The 17040-nt window shown below is 41.0% G+C and overlaps 1 long non-coding RNA gene and 1 pseudogene across 1 annotated transcript; one reads left to right on the plus strand and one right to left on the minus strand.

The window, feature by feature from the left end:
• The window catches only part of LOC112310989 (V-type proton ATPase subunit d 2 pseudogene), a 40759-nt pseudogene extending 40633 nt beyond the window's left edge, over window positions 1–126 (minus strand).
• Window positions 127–1548: 1422 nt separating this feature from the next.
• LOC123480439 (uncharacterized) lies at window positions 1549–16558 on the plus strand. The gene is made up of 3 exons (XR_006656454.2): window positions 1549–1618; window positions 14049–14099; window positions 16145–16558. It is a non-coding gene; the product is annotated as an uncharacterized lncRNA (long non-coding RNA).
• Window positions 16559–17040: the final 482 nt, after the last annotated feature.

Below are 17040 nucleotides of genomic sequence, written 5' to 3' on the forward strand. Positions count from 1 at the left end.
AATCCCCACCTCACTTCTTTCTTTGCAATCAGAATATTCTTCCAGCACAACAAACTACTTCTTTGAAAGAACAACCTTTTCTAAGCTTCCACAGTCCTCACCTCTGATTTCTGCAGCATTTGGCATGTTTGACTCTAGTTTTTGAGGTTCTTAGTTTGCCACAGCACAGTGCTTGGTCAAGTCCTGCCTCCCTATGGCTGCACCTTCTCCTTTACAGGCCCCTCCTCCCTCTCCTGCCTGCCTGGGAGGATGGCTCATTGCAGTCCTGGCTTCTTTGCTTCATGGATCTCTGTGTCTCTGAAGCCACAGCTCTGCTTGGGGAAACCTGGCAGCTGATAACAGTGATAAAGAAGAAGTGCCAGCTCTGGCTGGTATAGCTCAGTTGGTTGGTTGGTACATCTTCCACAGACCAAAAAGTCGTGGATTTGATCCTGGGTCAGGACACCTACCTAGGTTGCAGTTCTGTCCCCGGCAGGGGACAATGTTTCTCTCTCACATTAACGTTTCTCTTCCCCCTCTCTATTACCCTTTCCACTTCTTTAAAATCAATAGACATGTCCTCAGGTGAGGATGAAAAAAATATAAGAAGAAGAAGTTGCAAATCCAAGCTCATGGTTCCTAGAGAAGTGAGCTCTCCTTCTGGATCACCCTCCTTGCCCAGAAGTTATGTCTAGCCGTGAGAAATGGGCTGTGGGTCAGAAGAGGCTGTGGCTTGTGAGACAATCTTCAGACAAGTCCTCAGGCTCCTGGTGGCACCTTTCATCCTCACAGCAGGAATCTGCCCACCAATCCTAAAACCAGAAGCCCTTCAGGCTCCCTCTGGATTCACTGCCCTTTTCAGCCAGAACTGTGCTATTCCGCTGCCTTTAGGTACGTCTCCCGCCTCCTTGACTCTCCTTTTGCCCCTTTATTTTATGGAGTAGAGAGAATAATGGCATCAAGGCCAGGAATTCTGGGGTCTAGCTCTGAATCAACCACCAGCGTGCTGCCTCCAGAGACCTGTTCGTGACCGTGATAATGAGAGGTGGCCCTACATCGTCACTCAGACTCTTCGGTTCACCTTTGGAGTGGTGAGCTAGCAGGGCGGACCTCCGGCGGCTCTTGGCCCAAGGATGGTGGAGCTCTGTGGATGTCCTCAAGGGAGGAGGAGATCGTGGAACCGGGGCATCAAAGCTCTCGAAGCACTTAGCAATCAAGAGAGCCGGAGGTTAACCAAAAGAGCTCTGAGGCCCAGAGAAAAGCCTCCCCTCAGCCCAGCGGCCGCAGTGCACGTGTGGCAGCAGTGGGGACAGCTGAGCAAACAAAATCACAATCACTTCAAAGTTTGTAAGATAATCATCTAGGAGACGGAAACAGCCCGCCCCTTGCGGCCTCTGTGGGTAGACTGTGTGCCTAGGAATTTGATCCTGGACTATATTATAAAGAACGACTGCAGTTTCAAAGCTTCTGCCAGTTTTTGTCTTTTCTTCTTCATGATAAAGTCATAAAACAAATAATCCCTAGTTTAGCTGAGCCTAACTTGAATTTTGGTATATGCCGAGGCAGGACGGAATCTCGTCAGGAATGATGGGAGAGAGCTAGGACGCTCCAGGGGAATCTGAAAGCACGCCATCCGCAGGTAACGGTGGGAAGACACAGTGGGGGGAGCAGGTCGAGTAACACGCGGGGAGGCAGGTTTTCTTCTGCTCTCTGCGTCACTTTTTCTCCTGAAGGGTTTTGTGTCCTTCCTGTTTTAATATGTTTTGGATGGAGTCTTTCCTCAAAAGTCTGGGGAGATTTGCCAGACTCTTCACGTTTAAGACAGAGACCTGAAAAGCTAAGTGCTACCTCTGTGCGTGAGGCTGGGGCTTGTCAACTGCCTGCCTTTGCTGTGAGGTGCTGGCTGACAAACGGGCTTTTGCACTTGGGGACCCGCAAAGGTCAGTGCCTAAACATGCTTTCTCCCGAGAGTGCACCCTCACCCTTCTCTTTAGGAGAAAAGCGGTATGCCTGGCCCACGGAAGGCAGGAAAGGGAAAGGGCTGCTTGTGCTGGTGGTGTGTGTGTTGGGGGTTAGAGAGAACTTCCTACTCTTTAAAGTTTTTTTTTTTCAGTTTTGTTCCTTACTCCTCTACTCGGCTATACCTGGAATTTGCAGTTCTTTAGTCTTACTGTCTACACGTCACACACACACACAAGCAAATAAATGTCTAATCCCCTGGAGAAGGTAGGTGGAGAAGGATGTGGGGGGGGCAGGAGCGTTTCCCACTGCAGGGCCAGTGGAGACCAGGGATGGTCACCCCATAAGTACTTGGCGCTCTCTTCTTGTTGTCAGCCTCTCACGCTACCACCACCTTCTGCAGTACTGCAGGTGTCTCCAGGCTCTGAATCTGTCCAGGAATCCGTAAGGCTATGTGCCTTGTCCCCCTCGTATGTCCTCTGTAGGCACTTAGGTACTCAATTCCTCTGCATCGCTCTATCAGCCACCTCTCCACAAGCCTTTCCATTTCCCATCCACTGTTTTCTAGTCTTCAGATCTCCTTAGCAATATGTTGAACTTTATCTTCACCTTTGCTGTTTATCAAAATCTACTGTTTGGCCCTGGCTGGTGTGGCTCAGTGGATTGAGTGCCGGCCTGTGAACCAAAGGGTCGCCAGTACGTTTCCCAATCGGGGCACGTGCCTGGGTTGTAGGCCAGGTCCCCACAACATGGCTCTCAATAGGAAACCACACATTGATGTTTCTCTCCCACTCTTTCTCCCTCCTTCCCCCTCTCTCTTAAAAATAAATTAATTAAAAACAAAACAAAACAAAAAAACTACTGTTTGGCTTTAGTCCTGACTTTTGAAAAGACAAAAATCCAAACAACTATGTCAACACAATTTCTGTCCTCTCAGCCTGTATATGATCAATGACCAGGTGACTGAAAAAGGTACCATCATATCAGATGAGATTAATCATGTTAGTAACATAAGACTGGTCATTACAATGTATTGTTAATATCTGAATATTCACTTTAAAATATGTAGATGTAACTTGAGGTACCAAATTTCCTTATGTACTTTATACACAGTCCCTAAATGATGATGGTTCAACTTATGATTTTTCGACTTTACGATAGTGTGGAAGCATTCAGTAAAAACCATACTCTGAACTTGGAGTTTGATATTTTCCTAGGCTAGCGATACGCCGCCCAATACTCTGTGATGATGCGGGGCAGCAGCCAAGGACAGTTTTGCCCAACTGCGGGCCGATGCAAGCGTTCTGAGCATGCTCATGGCAGGCAGGCCGAACTAAGATGTTTGGTAGGTTGGTCGCATTAAATGCTTTTTCACCTTATGATACTTTCAACTTATAATGGTCTTATCGAGAGGTCGACCCCATCATAAGTAGAGGAGCACCTGTATATTGAAATTCTCTAAGTTTACCACAGTATGTATGCATGTTTATTACTGCAAAAGCAAATTCTACAGTAATTAATGATTGTGAAAGCTTTCATTTTATGGACAAAAGAAGTAAGAAATTTCAAAAAGTTAAATATACAGGGAAATCGGGTAACAGTTGATGTGGATATTGAGAGAAGATGGGTTAGCTGGAGCAAAATATATCCTTTTAGAAACAACAAATACATATGAGAATTCCAGTCATAGTGTGATGCTGAATAATAGAAATGTATAGTTCCAAGCTTTGTGCAACTATTGGGTCCACATATATTTGTAATGTCAGACAAAATAAATCAGAGAAGTTATACTTAATTTTTAGTTATTTAATTCCATGTAGGCCATGAGTCTTTCAAGAAAATATTTTATTTGTGAATTGCTCACATGTTGTGAAAATGAATAGGAAGCAGAATAATAAGTTCACCACTTAAAAGTTTTCCAAGAAAGAAAAAAACTATAAATTCTGAACTACAGTGTGCATAATAAGTCATCTTTTATTCAGTCAGAATAAAGAGAAAAAGCACATAAAGAAGAGGAGAAATATTTCTGGTAATCAAGTATGTTGTTTCTAGTAATCCAACTTCAAAACGGCGGAATTTTCAAAACTGCCTTAAGAAGACAACACTATAACTTTCAGTCTATCGAGGTCAAAAAAATGGAATCTTGTCAAAATGATGCTGTGTACTGGCATACTTTTTAATAGTTGAACACAAAATATTTTTTTCAACTTGCTTAAGCTGTAGTAAATTCTAGGTACGAAGTTCCTTATAGAAAACCAATCATATCAATTTAGCGAATTTTGGTCCGGCTGGGCTGAATATGTTACATATTAAGGTCGATTTAAGATTGCATTTGTTCAGCCCTGGTCAGGTGGCTCAGTTGGTTGGAGCAGCATCCTGTACACCGAAAGGTTGTGGGTTCAGTCCCCGCTCGCTTGTGTATGGGAAGCAACTGATCAATGTTTCTCTCTCTTTCTCTCCCTTTCTCTCCAAAAATCAATGAACATATCCTTGGGTGAGGGTTTTTTAAAAAGAACTGCATTTGTTCAAATAGCTGCTTTAACACTGAGTATCTTCTATTTCAATCTCAAGTCAACAAGATGCATGTGTCCACGGCATGGCAGCTCCCAGTTCCCCTGCATTCAGGTGGACTGGAGGAAGAACTGACAGGAGGAGCCCACTTTCTTCCTGTTCACTGCTAAGACCTGCTACCTTACTCAGTGTTATAATTATTTTCTGAAGGCTATAAACAGAAGAGCATGTGCCTGTGGTTTCTAAAGTATTTATAGCCTCCATTGTGGTTGTCACATTGTCAATGACAATTACCTGGCACTTCGCTACTTTTCCATTACATAAGTATTTCTTCAGTCAGATTCACTACAATTTTAGGCATGTAAGACCTAAAAGTTTCTTGGCAGCCAAGTAAAGTAGAAGCAAAGTTCAACAATAACCAGCACTCATCCACCAAGCTGTCACTAAGATGTGTCCAAATGTCTGATACAGTGTACAGAATCAGCACATTGTGAAATACCACAGAGCAGAATATAATTCAGGAAATTATTTCCGGGGGGTGGGGCAGCTTAGCAGGAACAAAATTCAATAGCTGTTTACAAAGAAAGTCATTAGCATGCTGGAGTACGCTGAAGAGGACAGACACCACACTGACCTGCGTTGGCAGGAAAGTATCTTTTACATTATATGATGCCTGTTGCAAAGAGCCTTCTATCCATCTGTCCAGGATAGAGCTGAAATTAGAGGGCATGCAGTGAAAGTTGAGACACAGATAGCAACCCAAAGATTTTCCTAAAACTTTCAGCGCCAATGGCATCATCAATCTATCACCACACTTCCAGATGAGGATTTAAGGACACATTTTTTTTTCAGGTGAGAAACCATCAAATGCCTGTAGTGCACCCCCCACCTCACCCCAAGGAAAGCGAGAAGAGATAAGAGAAGACAATGAGAAAGAAGAGAGAAGAGAAAGAGAAATGAGGGCAGCAATATAAAGTCTGTTTCTGAAAATATTTCAGCATCTTTTTCAGGAAGTGATTTGCCTCAATGAAATTGCATCATCACTATCAATTAATTTCAATACACATCCATCATTTACTAGCTGCAAGAGCTATGCAAGTTACTCTTTGGCTTTGGTTTTCTGTAAAATGAAGTAACAATAGTACTCCTATTAAATGAGTATTAAATAAGAGCATGTATATAAAACTCTTACTAGTGCTGACACATAAGAACAGCTGAATGTAAGTTAGCTACCAGATTGCAATCTTGTTATTTATAAAACCCTGAGTGTACCTTGCATTTTATCTATAATACTCTCACAAATTACATTCCCATCAAGAGCGTTGGTGACAGATTTATATAGCTTCAGATTACACTGTAATCCAAGACTGCCAAGAAAAATACACACCAGAGAGATGGCCTGCCTATAACAGACCCATTTCCTGTTGTTTACACATCACCTATGCACCCTAAAGGTGTGATTTTGGATTTCCCCCTCTAACCTTCCCTTCTGTTCTTGGCCGGAGTATTCTCTTTGGAAAAAGGAATGTAAAGAAGTGAAGTGGAGAATTGACAGAGTAATTTTGGAAAATCAAACTCTCAAAATTGATTTGATATGAAACTTCTGGTTAAGGGGGGCAAAACAGATTGTTTGAAACTATTGATAATTTTATCATTATCTTATGATTTATTTTTTTCTGTGCATACAAGATGCTAGAGGAATGAAAGGAGAAGTAACTGGGTCCTCTTGAGATCCTGCTGGATATTTGAGTAACTAATAAAATAGAGAAATTTAATTTATACATGTGATTTCATTCAATTTTGATCATATTCTTCATGACATCATGATGAGGCACAACATAACATTCCAGTGCATGGATAAATAATACTTTATTTAACAAATCTCCTTTAAATGGACAGCTAAGTCATTTCTATTTATCCCCTATTAAGCAACACTGAGCTGATTCTAATTATAGCCTATCTTTGAGCCATTTGATGATTTCCTTGAATTAAGGGTGTGCATTTTAACCACAGGCACTTAGAACTGTCATAAAATGTAGGGCTGCCCTCCCTCCTGCCTTTAGGGCGGGCCGCCCCACACAGAGCTGCAGCTCCTCTGGCAACTACCCAGGTGTTGAATTTCCTGTCTTGCAGTGTCACAGCACATCTGTGAAATCGCCACTGTGCTACTTCCTGGCAGCATTCACTACTGAACAACACACCTGTGTGCACACACAGAGCCACTTGTCTTACTGCGACAAACTTCTAAGTTGGCCCTGAGAGAAGCTGGGGCAACAACGGTAAATCACAGGTTCGAAGCCCCGCATTACTAACTGATGCTGGCTTGAAGCGCTTCTCAGCTTTCCTGAGCAATTCTTGCTCCATTTCCAGATGCCTTTTCATTTCCTGCTCGTGAACTGACACTGCCTTTCTATCAGGTTGAACCACAGGACCTGCTGACAGTAACCACCATTGACCTACAAAAGTGGAAGTCGCAGCTGGTTGAACCTAAAGTGTGTTTATTTACCCATTGGGGAACATGGCAACCATTTGTCACACTGTGAGGCTATTCGAACCTGTGTAAACCTTTCCAGTACTGGTGGAAATTTCCATCTCTTAAATCCTGATCTCCCTGGTATAATGTCAAAAACTCACTTTCCCAGATTTGCTTGAGACTCGAATATATAACTTTGACCCAGCTTCCTCCAACCAGATGTAAGATTTTTGACTCAGAGGAGGACAGGAAGAGCTACTGTGCCTCTGAGGAGAGGTAGGGACTGCAGGGGGAGGAAACTCTAGGTGCTTTAAATTTCTGTGTCTTGACCCAAGTGGTAGTTATATGGAAGCTTGCTATACAGTAATTATTTTATGCTTTGTGCATTTTTTGCATATGTGTTATTCTTTATTTTTTATTTTTTTAAGTTGATTTTAGAGACAGAAGGGGGGGGAGAGAGGGAAACATTGATTTGGTGGCACAGCCCTGCAAGCATGGGTTGCTCGTTGTATGCGCTCTGACCAGCGATGGGACCCGCAACCTCGGCGCATCTGCACGATGCTCTGACCAACCGAGCCACCTGCCCAGGGTACTCTTTAGTTTTTAAAAAATGTTTTAAAAAGTTCAATTTTGGCAAAGATAGGGGAGAGGTGTGAAGCTTCCAAAGGAGGCAGACAGGGGTCCTGATGGTCGCCTCAGTCCTGCAGCAGCAGTTTGAGCCTCAGGCCTGTGTTCAGCGTGCCTGGTGGGAGCGATCTTGCAGGCAATTTGGGTATAGTTCTTGGCATATAGGCTCCAAAACTGTTCTGCTGGCTCCCCTAATCCTGTGAGCTACCAAATATCCTTTCATAAATACTCTTCCCACTCTAACTAGCTAGGGAAGGTTCTTGGCTGGCTACTAAGAGCTCTGGGCCGATACAAAAAAAAGAAATTTCAGGCCCTTTTCAGGCCATACGTCTACTTGATACTAAAAATAGCACCCTCCGGGCCACTAGAATGCTGGTTTGGTGGAACCTTCAGCCTGTTCTATTTATTGTGCCATCAGCGCATACAGGATTGATGCTGTGCATAACATGCTTTGCTGCTTTAAACTGACTACTATTACCTTCTATGAAAGTCATACATTTTCCTACATTAATAGCCACTATTTTTCCTTCCCCCACTGCTGCCCTGAAAATACATGTAGACACACGCTGCCGCCGCCACACAAACCACCACCACCATTACAACCTGGATCCCGCAGTCACGCCATACTCGTATATCACTAGAAGGTGAGCTTCAAGGGCAGAGAAGTTTGTCTATTTTGTTCAGTCCTCCCTTACAGCATTCAGAACAGTGCCCAATAAATACCTATGAAATAAAAGAGTACCCAACAAACACAAATGCTTGTGGAGACTGACGTGGCGGTGAAGGTGCTGGCCTGGTTGGTGAGGTTATCAAGGTGGTTAAGGCACGACTGTGCCCACGAGCAATTCAGAATGAGCTGCTTATTCCAGAAATATTGCTACCAAGCCTCAGAATATATTTTCTCACCTCTCTGAGCCCACTCGGAGTTTCTCTTTAAGGGGGGTATGAAACAGGGCAGGTAAGAGGGTTTTTTGTTGTTGTTGTTGTTGTTGTTGTTAATATTTTATCTATTTATAGAGAGAGGGGAAGGGAGGCAGAAAGAGAGGGAGAGAAATATTGACGTGAGAGAGAAACATCAATCAGTTGTCTCTCATCTGCACCTCAACCAGGGACCTGGTCCTCAACCCAGGTATGCACCTTGACAGGAAATTGAACCCACAACCTTCTGGTTTATGAGTCAATGCTCCAACCAACTGAGCAACGTGGGTCATAGAGGTAAGAGGTGGGGTTTTTGTTTGTTTGTTTAATCAAGAAGCAATGCCTTTCCTCTACTGATCTCAGTTTCAATGTAATGTGGCAGGTGAGATACTCAGCTATGTGCCCACATCTTTTGTCCAGGTTAGTGCCCTGACTCAATGGTTGGGAACCAGCTTTGACTGTGAATAAGGCAATATCTGGGTGGCGGACAGCAATCAGATACTAGCAGTCCCCAGTGCCTTTTCTTCAGACTTGGAATGAAACCCATGCTCCTCACCCCTACATAATCCAGGCTCGCCTGCCTCTGACCACCCTGCAGCGGCCTCCTCTGCAACAACCCTACCGGCCTCCAGCACACCATGCTTGTCCCTACCCCCAGCACTTTCCCAGGATCATTCCCTCCTCTAGGAATGTCCTCCCCACTATGCATGTTCTCATTGGCTCCTTTTCACCATTGCAATCCAATTTAAATGTCATCTCCTCAAAAAGGCTTCCCTTAGCCACCCAAATGAAGGTAATCCTTCTACCATTTCCCTCGCATCACCCTGTTCAGGATGTAGCATCAGGATACAGCCATATAGGACACGCCCATATCTGACATATATCTTGTGTTTGATATTCTTCCTCCATCCTTCTTTCCCTTTATTCCTCACCTTTCCCCTCCTTTCCTTCCTTTCCTCTTTTTTGGTCCACCCTGTCCACTAGATTCTTAGCTCCATGAAAGCAGGAGCTTGTCCATCTTATTCACATACATCAAACACGTAACACTCATTGGCTTAAAGAATACATTAATCTAGGCCTTCTAGGGTAAACTATTAGATGCCATGTGTTGAGGAACTTGGGCCAAATCTTCACATTTCTGAGAAACCATGTGTAATGTAAAAACTGAGCATCCTGAGAAAGGTCGTGCTGGCACTATGGTCTGGGGTATCACTGGCTGAAGGAATGTGAAAATAGGAAGTGGCTCGAACAAGGTAACAGCTAAAATTCATGTTAATGTATCTAGATGACCAAGAAGAAAGTCTGCATTACATTGTCCAGAACATCAAATTTGTCCCTGTCAATGTGAAAATTAGAAAAGTTCAATGTCTTTCATACACAAATAAATCATCTAAAGAAATATCATCCAAAGAAATGTGCTCTCTTCCCTAAGGACCAACATATACATTACTGCACTCAACACTAGAAGCAGCCCTTTGAGGAAGTCCTATTATCACCCCCATTTTTCGGGTGGAGAAACTGACCCTATTGAAATCGAGCAATCTGCTCAAGTATGCAGAGCCAGGTCTGCCTTCCGAGTAATTAGGAATTATTTCTGAGGTCAGAAAGGAACAACAGTAACAATGATGCAGGGTAAGACTCCTGAGGGATTTTTGTTTGTTTGTTTTGTTTTGGTTCACAGCACAACTTCAGAAAAAAAAAATTCCTAGCAACTCCAAGGCAGAAAGATGATGACTCTATTCCCAATTCTGCAGTCCATCAGCTGTGACAGATTATACATGAGACAGACCACAGACAACAGGAAAGAGTCCATTTGGCCCAGGATGTTTTTATTAGCAAAAAACAGGCAGAATATGAAAGCTCTTGGTACATTCCTGGTTGATGTTTAAAAGATCAGCCTAATCAAACTGATGGCAGCTGAGAGAGAGGAAAAGAGAGTCTGAGATACTTATCTAATAATGTAAGAAACATTTAATGACTCTCTGGCAGAAAAATAGCCCGTATCAGGAAAGTTTTCAGATACCATCTGGAACACACAATCTGTTTCCCATGAACCATGGGTGGATTTACCGTGACTCTCATGAAATTTAAGCTTCAGGGCCCCTCACTTAAACATGCACCTTTCAAGGCTCTGAACCTAGTTTTGTGTACATTCTATACTTCACCTTAAAGAGAGGCCCGAAGCTATGTAAGCTTTAAGCCCCACAAAGTCCGGTCAGTTCGTGCACGCCCTATAGGAGAAGAAAAGCTAAAAATGAAATAGCCCCGAGAAAGCTAACAGAAAACTAGCCGTGCTGATGGACTGTATCTTTATATCTCAAATCTGCTTAGCTGTCTGGGTTGGTTGGTTGGTTGGTGTTTTTATGAATCAAGCATAACACAAGAATGAAAATTTAAGTAAATTTTTGTTAGTCCTTCAAGACAAAAATAATACTGTATTTTTATTTTAGATATGAAGGCAATGAACTTGACCATGCGGTCAGTCTCAGTTCATACCCGATTTTGTGGCTTGAATTGGCTATCACATAAAATAAGTTCCATTCTTTCTTTATTTTGTGACTTGCAATAAAGAATAGAAAAAATGTACAAGAAACACTATTACATGATTAAAGTGAGTCTAACTGAGCCCATTTTGCATAGGATTTTTTAAACATTAACTAATATTCATACCTAGGTATAAAAACAATGGGTAGGGAGCATTCACATTCTAATGGTCCCCAAAATGATGTGTACAGTATTGGGTGGGACACACATGTATGTGAGAGAACATTTGCCTGCCAGTCAGAAATAACATGGAAGATGGTACATCCAGAGTCTGAACACACCCATCAAATTACGAGCATTAATAACTTTAAAGCCTGTATTTTCTGTGTGCAAGTCAGAGAATCATCAAAGCTTTATTCCCTAAAGAGTGGAACAGAGAGCTTTGCTTTCCTTTTTGCCACTCTAAATTGTGGGGGGTTCTCACAATCTTAGATTCACAGATTATTTTTGTAGAAGCTTAAAAAAGAAAAAAAATAGAAAATATACCTTGTGTTCCCAGTACCTTTTTTCTTTTTCTTTTTTTTCCATTTACGTTACAACCTCAGTATGTGTGTGTGTGTATAGGGTGGGTGGTCTATTTGAAACATAATTTAACCCCAGATCTTAGTACCAACTGCCTTATCTCACCTAATCGTGATTTACATCACACTGCTCTTCACCCTCCACTTCCCACAAATGCAACAACCCCGCCCATGCACCATCTCACAGCATCTGTGGTTTATCTCTTCTGACCAAAAGTGGATCCTAATGTGGAAGGGAGCAGGAGATAGAAATAGGTAAGAAATGCTATCACCGTAGCCATCACCATCACCATCAACAGGGGCTAATTTCAAATGACACCTGGAAAGCTCCCAAGTAAGTTGCAAACCAAGAGGCTCAGGACTTCAACATATGAGTTAGGGGAAGACACAATTCAACCCATAAATGGGTTCATGGTTTTTGTCAGCACAGGGGTGCCCATGTGGGTTGGTCCAGCTTTGGAATGATAAGAATTTGGAGTTTAGGAAAAGGAGATGGGATGGGTTCAAATGGGTGAGGTGGGTACATATTCGGGGGCACTGAAGAGAATGAGGAGACAGGGAAAAGGGATGCTGGTGAGGGAATTGCTTAGGAAGAGGAAGGAGAGTTGCATGGTCCCACCTTCTCCCTGCTTGCTCGTTTCCCTGTAGCCATTAGCACTGTCCAGGATGGGAGTGAGAATGTGCTAAGCCATGGAAGAGTCGCAGAAACAATGAAAGAAATAAGAAGAGAGAGGCAGGCAATTCTCAGTTCCAACAAGGAGACAAGAGTGAAACAGGACAGCTGCTCCTGGCAGTAATTCACCGCTAAGGGACAGGAGGAAACTCCCTGATTTCTGCTTTTAACATAGTGATATTTGGATTATTTGACTTTTTTAAAAAGTCAAAGAAGCTTTAAAATATTAATGAAATAATAAGAAGCTAATTGCTTTTTAACATTCTTTTGCCATGGTAAATTTACTATTATAAAAAGAAAACCAATAAATCCACCTTAATTAGACATTTTTGTAGGGGTCTGGTTGAAAAGTGCATGTTGCATCATTACAAGGGGGTGAGATTCGATACTAGCTGTTTTATACTTTGTGTCTAGCAACAACATTTTTTTTCTGAAAAGCTCACATAACTGTCATGCGTTGTCTCTTCTAGGCTGATCCTACATAAAGAAAATCAATATTAGTGTCAAGTTTTATGGGGCCCTGGAAAGGTCAAGCTGCCTGGCTCTCTTATTAAGTCCCTAGAAAAACTGTAATTCAAACACACTGGGTGTTTCATGCTACTTAAATGGAGCTTTCTTTGCTATGTGAAAAAGGATGGAAGAGTCTGAGATCCAAATTAAAATTCTAAGCAAGTTAGGTTTTAGTTTCCATAAGCACACCAAGACATCAGCATAAATCCAACTATTCAGAAAGACAGGAACATCGTTATATAATGGATCGGATAAAAAATATGTAATTAGGAAAAACTGTGAAGTTATCAACAAATATATATAAGATGGCTTGTTGCAAAATAGAGACAGACTCATAGGTAGAGAGCAGGCTGACATCTCTGGGGTGGGGGGTTGAGAAAGGTGGAGGGAACATGCAAGAAAGAAAAAAAGGGAAAGATTGGAGAGGATGCGGAGAAAAGGGAACCCTAGTGCACTGTTGGTAGGAATGCAGACTGGTTAGGCCACTGTGGAAAACAGTATGGAATTTCCTCAGAAAACTAAAAATGGAACTGCCCTTTGACCCAGCGATTCCGCTGCTGGGATTATACCCTAAGAACCCTGAAACACCAATCCAAAAGAACCTATGCACCCCAATGTTCATAGCAGCACAATTTACAATAGCCAAGTACTGGAAGCAACCTAAGTGCCCATCAGCAAATGAGTGGATCCAAAAACTATGGTATATTCACACACTGGAATTCTATGCAGCAGAGAGAAAGAAGGAGCTTATACCCTTTGCAACAGCATGGATGGAACTGGAGAGCATTATGCTAAGTGAAATAAGCCAGACGGTGAGGGACAAATACCATATGATCTCACCTTTAACTGGAACATAATCAACAGAAGGAAAAAAACAAACAAAATATAACCAGAGACATTGAAATTAAGAACAATCTAACAATAGCCAGGGGGGAGTGGGGAGGAGACAGTGAGGAGAGGGGATTACAGGAACTACTATAGAGGACACATGGACAAAATCAAGGGGGAGGGTGGAGGTGGGGGAGGGAGGTGGGTTCGGCTGGGGTGGGGTGGAGGGATGGGGAGAAAAGGCATACACTGTAATTGAATAACAATAAAAATTTTTTTTAAAAAGGGAAAGAATGCATGGACACAGACCACAGTGTGGTGATTGCGGGGGTGGGGTGCCAGGGTGGGTAGAGGTGGAACAGGGTTTAGGAGTGGTAAATGGTAATGGAAAAAATACAATAAATAATTTAAATTTAAATTTAAATTTATATTTATATTTTTTAAAAAACGATGGCTTGTTTTCAGCTACTCTTCTTATTCTTTGGCCTGTTTTTTGTACTACCAGGTTCTTTGCTGCTTGGATGGTTCACTTCAGTATAAATGACTCATCACCATGGTACGTCTATGAACCATACTCAAGATGCTTATGGGCTAGTTGTGAATTTAAGTCTCCTCGCCAGGCAGAGAGAGCCCAGCTATACAAAATATTTTCCTTTCATGAACTGGTATTTGATATAGTGTAGTTCTTTATCGAGCCTTATATATGTGCACACCTCATGATGTTCATTTATTATAAAAAATATTTGGCATTTAAAAAATCTTTTTTGAAAGAAGAATTAAAATGATTAATTTTAGATATTTTCTGTGATTTGTATTTGACTTTGGTAAGTTAAGTTCCTTGATAAATAAGTTAAATGTTTTAGGATAAAAGACACTTTTATATGGCAACAGGATTGTTTACAAGTGTCTCAGGAGCTCATGTCTGGGGAAGTGTTTTTCCTTTGAAAATTCATTTTACGGCGCTCCGAGCACTTTGAGTATGGTTAGTGCCAAGTCTTCTCCTTCAATAGGGGGATTCATTCACATCGGGGCTTTGTAACCATGCTTAAAGATCCGCTTTAAGATCCTCTTTAAAATTCTCTTTATTAGAAAGTTTCTAACCTAAATACAAGGTTCATCTTCCTTGTGGCAACCTCTATTTAAGAAAAGTAATTTCCAGCTGAGAACTTGTGATTCCAAAGTTGTTAAAATTGATTCAACATCCTGTTGCAATTCCTGTGTCAAATGTTAGAACAGAACAAAGTGATTTTCAACCTTTTTTGTCTCATGGCACATATAAACTAATTACTAAACTTCTACGGCACATGAAAAATATGTTATATCTTTTGCCAATCCGATGAAAGAAATAGCTATAATTTTTATTCATTTACCCCAGACGGCTATTGTTGTCATTTTCTAATTTGACAGTCTAAGCGAAAACAAGTCAGTGCCCTGACTAAATAATCAGGTATTGCATGTTTTAAAAATTATTGCAGCACACCTGTTGAAAATTGCTGCTTTAGACTGATGAATTAGTAGATTGAATGTTGAGTCAATATGCAGTATACCTTCATTTTGATACTGTACCTTTCACTCTTTCGTAAAACATGAGATGTAATATAGCTCACCACAGATAAGATTTGTATATGTACACATTTTCATTGAATGTGTTTGGTGTTTTGGCTGAAACTACCTAAAGTTATAGTTTCTCATGCTATATATACTCAGACAACAAACAACCCTTACAAGGCAATGGTTCACTATTAAATTGTTCCAACCTTGATCTTGGTAACAAGAAAAATAGGGAAAGAATCCACAGCAGCTCACAAAGATAATATTACTTGGAGAATGTGTCTCACAATCTTAATTAATATGAGTTTTATGCTAGGAATCTTTTTAATTTTTCTAATTTTCTACTGCTTGTTTTAGCAATTGCTTATTCAGTGCCACTAACATATGTATATATTAGTGGTACATGAAAAATGTTGTATCTTTTGTTATATCTTTATATAAAATATATGTAAATACACTTTATTTTATGAAATCTCACTCCACTTATTCTGTGATTTTTGCTGGTCTCCGATTTTGTTCCAAATGCCCAAATATACCCCTTAGTGAGCACTTGGTCTCAGAAGCCGTGGTTGACCCGCTGAAATGAGAGCCAGTAGCGCTCTCACAGTCCACTGAAAGTAGTCAGGGTGCCTGGGAAACAAATAAATGGCAGATTCCAGTTCTGAGGTAGGAAATGCACATGAGGAAACTAGAATACCTTATCACATCAGAAAAGAAACAATAAAAAAATATTAGAGACAGATTAAAAAGTATCCTACTGGTTAAAGATGGGCCAATTTAAGCATCAAAAATAATGCAAGGTTTGAAAAGTATCATATTAGAACTCATGAGAACATAATACTTTTTTAAAAAATCAGTTGGCATCTTTGGCGATTGCTAGAATACTATTCATTAATATGAAAAATGGTGAATAAAAATAGAGAAGTATTTATTCTGGCTTTCCTATATATATTAATTGAATGCCAGCTAACATAGGCAGAAGGAGTAACAGAATTAAAATATCACCCAATTTCTAACCCTTCATGAAATATTGGATCTTCATTGCTCAAGTTCTTAGGTGAAGAGCTGATGGGGAACATCGTAATGGATGAATTCGTCTAACAACACCTAAGCCTGCAGATTAATCTTAACATCACAAACAGAGAGACCACCAGGCATCACTGTTTCTGATGTAATGCAACAAGAGTACGTAGGACCACCTATGACCCTAAATCACAAATTCAAAACGTGGACAAGTTTCCGGAACAGATGACCTGCAGGGAAAACTGGTGTAGATGAGAAGAAATTTAAAGAAACTTATCAACAAAATGCAATGTGAGGACCTTGTTTGGATCCTGATTCAAACAAACCAACTGTAAAAAGGCTCTCATGAGACAACTGGGAAATTTGAACAGTGAGTGGCTATTAGACAATATTAACTATAATAAAATTAAGGAAATTAAGAATGTTTTAAGATGTTCATTTTAAGGGAAAATAGCATTGTGGCTATATTAAACAAAACAGAGTCCTTGTCTTAATAGAGATATATATTGATTGATGTATTAATGGAAGATATAATATAACATGTGAGATTTGCTTAAAATAATCTAGTTGAGTGTGGAGAGTATGAAGTTAGTTGTTAGATAACATGGGACTTATTATACTGCTTCCTCTCTTTTACTGAATATTTTTGAAAATTTCCATAATAAAAAGTTTTAAAGATGGACAAATACTTAGGTGCACCCCACCTGTAACGTTCTAAACCAGATGCTGGGCATGGCAACAAGATAAAGGCTCTTGGCATATTCCCTTTTCTTAAGAAACTCACATTTATTTTTTTGTGGGAGGAGGAGAAGAATGCTTAATAAGGCAGCAATTCATTCACTCCTTCCTTTGACAAATACTGAGGCACGCCCCATCGGTAAGGTTCTAAACCCGATGTGGGCATGCCAACAAGATAAATGTTC

Source organism: Desmodus rotundus, chromosome 7 (genome assembly GCF_022682495.2).
Source record: "Desmodus rotundus isolate HL8 chromosome 7, HLdesRot8A.1, whole genome shotgun sequence".
Taxonomy (NCBI): Eukaryota; Metazoa; Chordata; class Mammalia; order Chiroptera; family Phyllostomidae; genus Desmodus; species Desmodus rotundus.